This window comes from Euprymna scolopes, chromosome 17 (assembly GCF_053919585.1).
Source record: "Euprymna scolopes isolate OS-2025 chromosome 17, ASM5391958v1, whole genome shotgun sequence".
Classification (NCBI taxonomy): Eukaryota; Metazoa; Mollusca; class Cephalopoda; order Sepiida; family Sepiolidae; genus Euprymna; species Euprymna scolopes.
Window position 1 is genome coordinate 36,185,315 of NC_136498.1, and position 13,416 is coordinate 36,198,730.

Consider the following 13,416-nt stretch of genomic DNA (forward strand, 5'->3'; position numbering starts at 1 on the left):
CTTTCAGTACGTGTCTACACTTTTTGACATCTTGTCCGAATGATTAAACTAGATAATTTCAGCAGGACAACATAGGCCCATTCATAATTACGCAATAGGGAAAAACGAAAATTAAAAAAAAAAGCTCAGGGGTATTTTTGAAGAAGAACAGAATTTATTGAAATACGTATGAGTAGGACGTCGGATATCGTGATGGGTAAAAATCATCGATAATTAAATCGCCGCCAGAACTTAATGGCGGTCAGCTAATTATCGAGAACATCAATTAAAACAGACAGTGAATAAATGCTCTGCATAACTCATTGTTCAAATCTTATATATATTAACTTTAAGTACAAACATATCTACAGAATAACACACGTGTGTTCTTATCTTAGCTATTTAAAAAAAACAGTTTTAATCATTTTATAATATAGAGTTTACCATTTCTTGCAATATATATATATTTCTCAAATAATACATTACCATTTACGAACAAACAAAATGAATATAATTAACTTTGATTATGTTGAATACTTGATACTAAGGTTGTTAAATGATATAACCTGACGGTTGTATCTGTAGTATTGTGTATGCGAAGATCATAATTAACATATTTCAGGTTTTCATTTATGGTATAGTACCTTTTTAAAATATGTTGCTAAGGAACGTTTATAATAGAGTAAGTTTAATAGTTTAGAATGTATGTGTTGTTTCAAATGAACTAGATTCACACTGCATGATTATAAGACGATGTTATTATAATACAAAACAAATCATTAATTTTAGTAGAAATCAGGAGTTATATAACCTGCTTGATCACAGTAGTTAACAAGGCAAAAGCAAGAGAAAATATTGCAGACATGTGTCCTCTTTGCAAATCATAAATGGTTTACATAAAAACGTAATTCAACTTCTTTTTACGCACGTGAACTAAATGGATCCAAGTACTTGAAAACGGAAATTTCTTGGGCATTCACTATGTAAATAATAAATCCTTTCACTCATAAACCATCTTAAAATAATAATTATGATAATTTCTCACTTTCATGACTATTCCATGACTTTTTTGTGACTAGTATATTCAATTTTTTGTTTTATTGGCCACACTTTGCACTTATTGTTAGATATGTTGTCGCTTTTTTATATGCGCCGTTGACAAATTGTCCGGGAGCGAAACTGACCTGAATCCATGTATTTGAAATGATTAATGCTTTTCTCCACAGTAAATTACAGGCTGGTCGCTAGAAAAGTGGGAAAGTTGAAGGTCAGCTTAGATCATGAATAAAATGCGTGATTGCAATTTTTTGATTGTTTTTTTTTTTTTTTTGTCGAATAAATTTGCAATCAAAAAGTCCAGACTTAAAAGTCATGGATTACTGTGCTTGAAGCTTGTTATTGACGGAGACTCAGAACTGTCGACGTGACATACACTCTATTGGTGACTTGAAAACGTGTTTGGCAAGAGCTTAGAATGATATCCCACTAGGTACCCTTCTATACACCACATGAGCTTGGATTTCAAGGTTAAGGCGCTTCAGTGAAGTTCACGGACGAAATTTTTGAGTATTTATGAGTATAATACAACATTTGTCTTTGAAAAAATTTTAAAAGTATTCTCTGTAAAAATAAATCGTTGTTTGACAAATTTCCCGCTCTTCTAGCGACCACCCTGTATTAGGAAGTACCTCTCCGTATCATACGTATAACTCCTCGTTACTTTTGCTTACGAGTACAGCAGTAAAAGTTAGAATAATGCATTAAAAACATGTTTATCGCTGTAATAAAAATAACTAATTGACACAAATTCAGTAACCCATTACGAAAACATTAATCAAGATTCGGTAATCTTTATCAGACTTTAAGCATAAAATAAGAATCATTAAAAACATATTATAACTATAACTATGGTTATATTTTAATCGTTATTTACAATCTAAAACGGTCGCGTCTTGTAAGGATTGCATTGTTCGAGATTCTTATGCACCCCAACTCGTTTAATGGAAATTAATTATAAGTAGTACTGGTTCATAGCTAATATTCCACGGTGTTTCCTTACCGATACCTGTGATTTACTGTTATGCACACAATAATGTGTTCATTTAGAGTACTCAATAGCTTTTTTAATAATAATCCATGCGGATAATATGATTTATTCTGATTTCCTGATAAGAAACTATCATGTAAGTTTTGTTTGATTTGGTCTCTTGGCTAATAGCTATTTTACACTTATCCTATTAATACGGAGAGATACTTTCTAACAATTTATGTCCAGGGAAATTTACAATAGGTTATTAGAAACAATGGGTTTGTTATTTCGCTTGATTAACGTATAACATATTAGCAAATTTGGCCTAATGTGCTTAAACTATTGATTCAATTATTCAAAATACATATTTTGTGTTCATGTTTCCTGAATAACATTTTATAAGAATAAAACAATCATTTGAAAGTAATTTCATCCCGGGTGGAGTCGAGTGCATTTTATCAGAGTTGTTGAAATTAAATTCGGGAAACAAAATCATATAATTGCATTTTAACATGTTAAATGACAATTATGAACACTCAATTGCTCGTCATGCATTTTCGACAAGTAGACATTCGTCATTTTAATAATTTCAATTCTTCTAAATATATTTTCGCAAAATTTGTAACTAAACCATAACACCAACAACATCTTTATTTATTTTTGTTTCCAGAAGCTTCACCATTCGATAAATTCCCGAGGGCACTCGAGAATAAGGCTTAATGGGCACACGGTAGTCATTGAAAATTATATTAATACTTAGTGATGGACATTTGGTATAATTTTTATACTAAAGGGAATGAGTGAACAAGAACTTGTTTAGGACGTTGCACTTGAACACAACTGTTGTAGCCAGCTGGAAAGCAGACCATCCGAACAAGAGTTTCAAAGATCGGCAGATCTAGGAAAGAAGGGTTGTTTATAGATTCCTTGTTTAGGTTTAGGCACAGATAGTGGAGGATAATTAAACCATTTTTTTCTTCTATCTTTTTAAAGTAAAGGTTTTAATAAACGACTTAAAATCATTGCTTTGCATGTTGGAGTTTTAAATTGATAAAATGTCGAGGTATTTTTGGATCGCTTAATGCATTCAGTAATTCGTTTCTTCAACTGTCATTTGTTTTCATCTATATCAAACCAGCATTACATTTACAGTTAGGATATAATGACTAACCGAGCTTTCGTTTGTTTCGAATTCACAGTATACATAAGCATTAATAACTATTTATTGACTATCATCTGCATCACTCACGCAAGTAAAAATAGAGAGAAAGACAGAAAGAAAGCGAAGAAGAGTGAAGGACACACATATGTTATTGAGCTAAATTGACTTTCATCGATTCCTAACATTTTATTTGATTTTTTCGGCTCCTGAACACGAACTGTACACAATGTCTTCATTTATGTCTTCATTTATATATTGCCCAACCAACTTGGGCTTAATATCAAATTAAAACACAGTCTAGTGTTTATTTATTCTTTTCAAATTCATGCGTTCTCTTACGAGCAATATATACCTTTTTGTTTTGTTTTAAAAAGAAAGGGTTGCGCTCATGTCGTTTACAATAAGGTCTGGCAATAGGACCGACAAGGCTCTGACATAGACATCACTCAGTTTACTTAAAACGTTTTCATCACACCGACGGCGTGAACCGGTTATACGTTTATTCACTTTAACTGCCACCATTTTACTGAGAAAAATCGTAAAGTGCCGTTGCGCATTAAAAAAAAAATCTCCTTCGTTCTTCAAATTCCGTAAGTCCATCTTTCCAGGTAATACCACCACATTTCTGAATGGGCGGAGTAGTCATATTAAGTCAGGTACGGTTTTATATCTGAGATGCTTGCAATAGACATATATTATTCATTTACACGCAACCGTTGAAGAAAATGATAACTAGCCACAAAAAAAGTACGTCCTTTATATTAAGGCATTTCCTATCGCTCCTAGATTTAGAAATATGTAAAATGAAATTTATGTCTGTGTTTAATTTGGACACACACACACACACACAAACTCAAACATAAACACATATATAAGCACTTTTTAATATCGAAATTATTTCAGCTAAATCGTATTATGAAAATATTGGAATACACTATATACAGTAAGGTCATTCTCTTATTTATGTAAAGGTTTTCTTTAATAAAAACCTGTTTTGTAAACAAAGTTACCATGTATACATATACGTATATATATATATATATATATATATATATATATAATTAAACATATATACACACAAATATAGATATATATATATATAAATATATATATTTATATATAATGTTTATAAATATATATATGTAAATATATATATATATAAACGTATAAATTTAAATATATATATAAGAAATATATATATAAATAAATATATAAATATATATAAATATGTATATAAATATATATATATATAATATATATATAATACAGATATAATATATATATAATTATATATAAATATATATATACATATATATATCTATACACACACACACCCACACATATATATATATATATATATATATATATATATATATATATATATGTATATGTATATAATTTAAATTGAATTTAAAATAGATTAATGGAAACATTAACAAATATTTGCAGCTTCTCTTCCAATTTTCGCATTTATTCATGTCAAATCGCACTTTATTTCTTTGGACGGATTGAGTGTTGCTATTTCTTCTGATGAGTTTAGGGCATAATGGATTCACTGATTTATACAATAATTAAGTAATTGAGTTCACGCTTACAAACAGATGCTGTCAAGCATTGTAAATGTCAGCTGAATTAAAGGAATAAATTAAAGATGGTTAACATCATAGATTTTGGGAAATAGTTTTTTTGTCATTAACCCGCTATCTATTAATCTATATATATATATATATATATATATATATATATATATATATATATATATATATATATATATATATATATATAAACACACACACACACACACATATATATATATATAAACACACACACACATATATATATAAACACACACACATATATATTTATATAAAACACACACACACATATATATATATATTCCAAACATTGTATCTATTACAAATGTAACATTTTTAAGTAAAAAAATGAATATATAAAACGGACAATTAGGTAGTAGCATTACGAAATTACACAATTTTTTTTTTTTACAGCAAGCTAAAAATGTTTTGTTTTTTTTTGTTTTTTTACTTTTGTATCAGTAATAAGACAACTGCATCGGCGCTTACTAAAAATCTCTGCCGACAGACTGATGCACCTATAGACAATGTTGATTTCTTCTTTCTTCTTAAAGACATCGAAAAGGCTTAACAGTTAAGCATATCTAGATACTGAAGCATAAATAGATACGCTTATATTGACTCATAGTGAAACCGACGTCAGCTTATGTTTGAATTAATCTCCTGTATATTCCTAACCTTTGTCAATATAATATAAGGTCAGCAACAGGGCAAATAACATAATCCTTTAGCAAGCGACCAGGAATCGTAAAGCCTGCCTTCCCAAGAGATCCAATATAAGCCACATCTGGTTATTTCGATCGCAGATCTCGGAACATAGTTTCTTGTTCTTTTCTCTCCATTGGAGCAGACCTGAATATTATCTGTTTGAATTTTGCTTTTCCTTGGTATTTATGATAGTGCCGATTATATATATATATACATATATATATATATATATATATATATATATATATATATATATATATATATATATATTTCTCTGTGTGCGTGTGTGAGTCAGAGATCTCATTTTTTAATTCTCTACCCGAGACTACTCTGAGGCGATTGCACGAAGATTATTTCTTATTTTTCGGCTTCATTGCAGATGGAGATTAGTTCAAGAATTTTTTCCTTCTTTATCTGTGCTTCACTTTTTTAAGATCTGCATTATATGCACTTGTCTATTCATATGTGTGCCTATATGCCTGTGTAAATAAGCCACAGCAAGTGGCTTACGTTCTCTGTGGAGATATGTTGGCAGAGATATACCTACATTTTCATACATAGTATTGAGGTCGTACATATGTATGCCGGGTAAATCACCGCAGATGAAATCTGTTGCTACCGTATACGTGCTTCATATTTGTTCTACTTTCTCTGTTTATTCCAAGCCATGTGCATAGAATTTATTATTGTCATTGTACTACCTGATTTAACATAATCATCACAAAAAAACCTCCCTGATATACGTGCATACATACGCACAAATATTTATTTATAAAATATATATATATATATATATATATATATATATATATATATATATATATATATATATATATATATATAGGCGCTTTAGTGATGGGGCAATTCTAAAATATTTCCGATTCAGACACACTTGCTGATTCCTACTAAATTCCTGATTCCGATTCCGATTCTTTGTAAATCTCTAGATATGTATACTAAAAACCTGTCACTTTGTCCCGATTACTGTAAAAAACAAACATCCTTAATGTGCCTACATATTCTCAAACGTAAAAACACATTTTCGAGGTGATGATCTAGAGATTTTATGTTTTACTTGAAGTTTAAAAGCAATAAATATTTATTGTTTCATTATTACTACAAGCACAGAACGATATTTTTGAAACCAAAATCAAATTAAAAACATAATTTAAGGAATTGGTTGTGCATCGAAGAATAGACTCTAAATTTTTCCGATTCCGTTAACGATTTCGATATTCCAAAACCTCCGATTTTTTCAATTCCCTATTCCGATTATTCGTCCCAGCACTAGTGCACCTATATATTACATTATGTAAATAACGTTTGTATATCACATAATATTAATAATAAATAGATTCTTACATTGGGGTACTGCTAAGCATTGACTTAAACATCACTCTGTGATAAGGATAAATGTTATATATATATATATATATATATATATATATATATATATATATATATATATATATATATATAGCGAGACAGCATGATTAATAATGATTTAACTTTTTAAGACAGTGTTATTAAAGTGAGCAGCTTAAGAGAAACCTATTTACATTAGATTGGAAAATAACAACGCTATAGTCATCTACGAATCAGTCTCCTGATATTGTGTTCCTCAGATATATATTTCTGGGAAAAAAATCTGTTCATAAAATTTTCGTTTACTTTTCGATGCAGATAGATAGTGAGGGAAGTTGTTGTAGATGTAGGAGTATTTATTACAAACGTTTAACAAGGGAGGGTCACAGACTGAGACTAGGTCGAACTCCTATAAAATAAAACTAACAATAAAGCAGACACAGGCTCGCAACGTTTATTTTGTTATAATGACGAAGTAGAGAGACGAAAATATCTCCGTCAACTATATTTGAAACAGAGTCCTTTTATCAAGGCAGTGCTTGATGTTAGAACGCATATTTTTTCAGGTAGATAATTGCGGCACGAGTGGGATCCTTTTTGATGGAACGATCACATACTTATTCCAGTCATTTTGGCACTGTATAGGTCTTCCATTTCTTGGTTATAGTTGAAGATCACTCCTAAAATGTTGTCATAGCAGGGGGGGGGAGGTCCCAGCTCGGAGGGGTGTTCATTTCAATTGTGTCAAAGTGTGGATAGCAGCGTTGGTGGTAAAAAAGAAAGGATTGGTTTTGGATATATTAAAGATAACTAGCACTTTTTTACACCATTTTACCACAGACTCGAGAAGATATATCATCAAAAAAGATGATGGCTTTTGTTAGCCTTTAAAATGTTGTCATAGATGATAGCCTCGTCTGCATAGATGTCAAGGAATGATCCAAGAATATGATTTTAGAGATAGTTGATGATGATCACAAAAGAGATTTGACCCAGGATGGATCTCCGATGCACGCCAGCGTTAATATTGTGAGCTTCGGATTTCTGCCCATTTACGAATAATCTGATAAACCTATCAAAGAGAAAAGATCTGCTTGTTGAAAAGACATTTCTAGCTATTCCATAACCTCTTGTGAAGAAAGCATTTTTGCAAAAATTCATTAGATATGTCAAGAGCTACGTATTTCTCTAGAACCGAAGCCATCGTCAATCGATTCACTGATCCTGTGTGGTATTACTGTCAGTACCTCAGCTTAATCTGTCAGAATGAAAACCATATTTCTTGTCGCTGAATACGTTATTTTTGATGAGACGGTTGACAATTTCTTATTAATCACAGACTCAAGCAACTTACTCATAACATACACGGGGGCTTATTAGTCTTTACTGAAATGCAGGTGACCGATTCTTCGTATCTTTAAATAGTGTGAAGATTGTGGAGGTTTTTTGAGCGCATTGGGAAAAAAGTCCACTTTAAGGCAACATAAGTTAACGTAATTATAGGAGTTACTTCCGGTTGCGTTTTCTTTTTTTTTGGGGGGGGAGGAGTAAATAAATGTTGTCAGCGTGAGTTGTTTTGCTGGAATCCAAGTTCCTGATTAGTCCGGAAAATTGTTTGACATATAGCAATGGATGTTGCCCAATGTATTTTAATTTCTTGGAAAATAAACAGAGGTTGGCGGCCCATAAGATATATTGTGGAGTTTAATGTAAAGTTCTGAACCAAGAATGAGGATGTTTGATGATGTGTGGGATAAAGACACTGTTATTCGCTAAAGTTTGTGGGAACCAAGCCTCTTCTACCGTACTATTAGGAGTTAGGGCAAAATACTCTCTTACATTGTCTATAAACTTTACTAGTATCAGTTGTTGACAGTCTTTTTTCACGTATTAAAATATTAAAATAAATGTATTGACTCATTTTATTTTTTAAGATAATGTGACCCACAATCTTGATAGTGATATACTGTTTATTTTTTCCTAAGCTTACTTACGGGCTTTAATTTCGTATAAGCAACAGTAGCTTCTGTAACTGCTTGGCCGGAACATGCTAATTAATGTTCAGCGACATATGAAAAATAAATAAAAAGTATATGTTTCATATGGACCTCGTTAAATTCATTCGTTCACCATTGAAAATAAGAACCTGAAACCATATATATATATATATATATATATATATATATATATATATATATATATATATACATATACATATATATGTATGCATATATATATGTATATATATATATATGTATGCATATATATATATGTATATATATGTATATATATGTATGTATATATATGTATATATATGTATATATATATGTATATATATGTATATATATATGTGTATATATATGCATATATATGTGTATATATGTAGATATATGTATACATATGTATATATATGTATATATGTATATATATGTATATATACATATATGTGTATATATGTATATGTATGTGTATATATATGTATATATGGATATATATATACATATATATATGTATATATATATATATGTATATATACATATGTATACATATACATATATATATATGCATACATATATATACATATACATGTATACATATATATATACATATATACATATATATATATATGTATACATATATATGTGCATATTCATATATACATATATATGTATACATATATATGTATACATACATATATACATATATATGTATACATATATATGTATACATATATATGTATATATACATATATATACATATATATACATATATATACATATATATATGTATACATATATATATATACATATATATATGTATACATATATATGTATATATACATATATATACATATATATGTATATATATATATATATATATATATATATATATATATATATATAACGTTTTCTGTCAAGATAATTCCCTTATACTGCCTTTTAATATTAAATAATACACATTGCAGATGTATTTTAGGATATTTATAAGATGTATATAAATGACAGCAGATTAAAGACTGTGGCGCATTAGGAAATTATTCCACAAAAGATTTACTATTAAAGCGTATCTGTCATGCATTTTGCGAGAAGCTGCTTTTATTCTAAAATGAACACAATGGACGCCGGAGGAAAAAAAACACGTAGTAAGTAAATAATTTTTACTTAACAAGTGTCTAACGGAATTTTAGCAACGTATTTTGCTCAGCGTACTTAATATTTCGGCAAGTGACACACACACACACAAAAAAAAGACGTTTGAGATAGTGATTATCATATATGTAGTAGTTCCTATTTACAATGCCTCCCCACGGGACAGAGTTAGATACCAGGGTCGTTTTTTAACGTGGAGAAAGGAACAAAAATAAAAATTGTCTCAGTCGTGAACAGTTTCTCTTCCACTGACAGAGAACAAGAAATTGAAGTACAGCGTCTGAAGACAGATACTACACTTTGATCTTGTCCCGAAGGCCAAGAACGAATATCTTCAATCCCACCTAACGTTAGGCATTTAGCCATTATATTAATTGTGCGATATTTTACCAAGGGAGGCACCGCTTATGAAGGCCAGAACTCAACACGGTGATAAGGGTTAATGAGTCTCAGGTTGGTCAGTGACACGTGACACAACATCGTTATGCTGGTTACTGGTGGGCATTAGGTGTTATTCAATAACACAGCTTAAATATTAGACCGAGAAGAAAGTTATTGCTAAAATCTTTATTTTGATTTCAAATGATGTATTAGCAATTAAGCTTTTGTTATACCTTTACTTTATATATCATATATATATATCATATATATATATATATATATATATATACATACATATATATAGATTTTTATGCTTTATCTAATCGTTTCAATTACAATCGTTTTAAAACAACTTTGTCTTCTTTTCAAAACACACCAGAGTTGCCTTTTCCTAGGTACATATCTTAACGAAGATTGTGGGTGCATCTCTCCTAGAAAATTAATGCGCCCCAGATACCAACCTGGAAATTTCTACGACTCGGCGCGGTTCATACGAAACCTACACTTCCGTTATGCGCAGCCATCTGGTACGGACATGTTCAACGTTGTTTAACGGCGAGAACCGGTGTGTCCCCGTGAGTGTGCCATATATATATATATATATATATATATATATATATATATATATATATATATATATATATATATATATATATATATATATACACTTGTGCCCGATATTATTCATACCCCCCTTGAAAATTGAGTTTATTAGGTGTAACTTTTGTAAGAATTTATTGTTTACGTCCATATTGATACATATTCTTAATAAACCTCTTCTGATCATTTTCGTCATTTTAAAATCTCGGGATACTTGTAATAAAAGAAATATACAGCTATTTATAAAATCTGCAATGTTCAAAAATAATCATACCCCCTTATTTTTTCAGTATTAATCGAGTTTCTGACTGTTTGTTTTCTGTTTGATTCTTATTTTGAATGCTTTTATACAACCTTTGATTAATTTCATTTCGTTTTTTGCATTTTTCAGAAATTAAAATGATATCAACTGAAAACCAATAAAATAATAAAAATTATTAGAATGGGGAAGAAAAAGAGCTTAGTAATGATCTTAGGACTAAAATTGTGAATTCACATAAGGATGGTTTAGGTTACAAGTCAATTTCCAAAGAAATTTGAGGTCCCTACAGCAACAGTACAGAGCATCATCAAAAAATTCCAGAGCCACCACACAACAAACAACTTGATTGGTAGAGGAAGGAAAAGGAAACTGTCTGCTAGAGCCACCAGGAATATTGTAAGAAGTGTTAATGCAAATCCAACCACCACTAATAAGGACATTTTAGAAAATCTGGAGTCTTCTGGCATAAAAATATCAAGGCAAACATTGCAAAGGACTCTGCATGAAAATGGTCTGAAAGGAAGAAGACCAAGAAGGACTCCATTGCACACCGGAAAACACCTTGCAGCACGTCTAAAGTTTGCTAGGACCCATGTGAATTCTCCAGAGTCCGTTTTCTCAAGTATTTTGTGGACTGACGAAACAAAAATGTAATTGTTTGGCCGTATGGATGCTTCTTACGTTTGAAGGAAGAAAGGAGAAGCTTACAACCCAAAGAACACCATACCCACGGTGAAACATGGTGGTGGTAGCCTAATGTTTTGGGGCTCCTTTTCGGCTAGTGGTCCAGGTAGTTTGGTCAAGATAGATGGAACCATGAAGAAGGAGCAATATTTGGAGATACTCCAGAAAAACATTAGACAGGATGCGGAGAAGCTCCATTTAGGACCAAACTGGGTCCTTCAACAGGATAATGATCCAAAACATACTGCCAAAATAGTCAAGAAATGGTTTGAGGATAATCAAATTAATGTTTTGGAATGGCCTAGCCAGAGTCCCGACCTGAACCCTATCGAAAACCTCTGTCACATATTGAAAACTGAGGTTAAAAAGCGGAAACCTAGAAATTTGAGGGATTTGGAGAACTACTGCATTGAAGAATGGTCAAAAATCAGTGTTGATACTTGTAAAAACCTTGTTGATAAATATCCCAAACGGTTACAGGCAGTTATTAAGAATAAAGGGCATGCTATTGACTATTAGTAAGAGAGGTATGAATAATTTTGAACTAGTGCCATTATTGTTTTTCTTTGTATAATGTTTCAAACTTGCATAATTTATTTATTTGTTGAGTTTAAATTAAATGCTTATGCTTGATTTATTGTTTGAAATCCCTTTAATATTGTCTACCTTCTGGTTTGAGCAATATTCTTATAGAAATCTCAAAGATCCGAGGGGTATGAATAATATCGGGCACAAGTGTATATATATATATATATATATATATATATATATATATATATATATATATATATATATATATACAAAGTGAAAATGTCTGTCTGTCTGTCTGTGTCTGGGTAAATTTTTTCATCAGTTTTCGGCCAGACATTTGGGGATTCAAAGTTCAACGATTTTATCTTTGAAAACACTACCAGACTCATCCGCCAATTTTAGGTCTGTACACTTGGAATTTTAAATGTATGTTACTTGAAATGGGTCAAACTTTGTAATTTCGATTTGAGCCCACAAAAATATATGTTAAGTGGTAAAATTGAGGTCAAACAAGAACAAATTTGACCTCCTCGGTCTCTACCTAATTACTCGGCCAATTTTTGGTCTAAAATTTGAAATTTTACTAAAAGACTTTATTTAAGAGAGGACAAGCTTTTAATCGTTTTGGGCCGAAAATTTGAGCTGTAAAGAGGTCAAAGTTTAAAAGATTTGACCTTTGTGGTGCCTAGCAAACTACTCAGCAAATTTTTGGTCTAAAAATTTTTAATTTAACTATAACTTGTATTCAGACATGTGGCAAACATTTTAATCAGTTGTGATGCGATAATTCCGCTGCGAAAATGTCAAAGTTTAAAAAGTTGACATTTGCAGATGCTACCAAAGTTATGTGCTAAGTTTGAATCTAGACACTTGAAATTTTAGATGTAGGTAACTTGGACATAGGTAAACCTTTTTATTTTGATTTGATACCAAATTGATAAATGTTAAGGTGTAAAATTGGGGTCTAAGTA

At 30.6% G+C, this 13,416-nt stretch overlaps 1 protein-coding gene across 12 annotated transcripts in view; it reads right to left on the reverse strand.

Annotated features, from left to right (window-relative positions):
* Window positions 1-13,416, reverse strand: part of LOC145296730 (receptor-type tyrosine-protein phosphatase T-like) — a 934,355-nt gene that overhangs the window by 138,253 nt on the left and 782,686 nt on the right. The gene's annotated exons all lie outside the window — the stretch shown is intronic.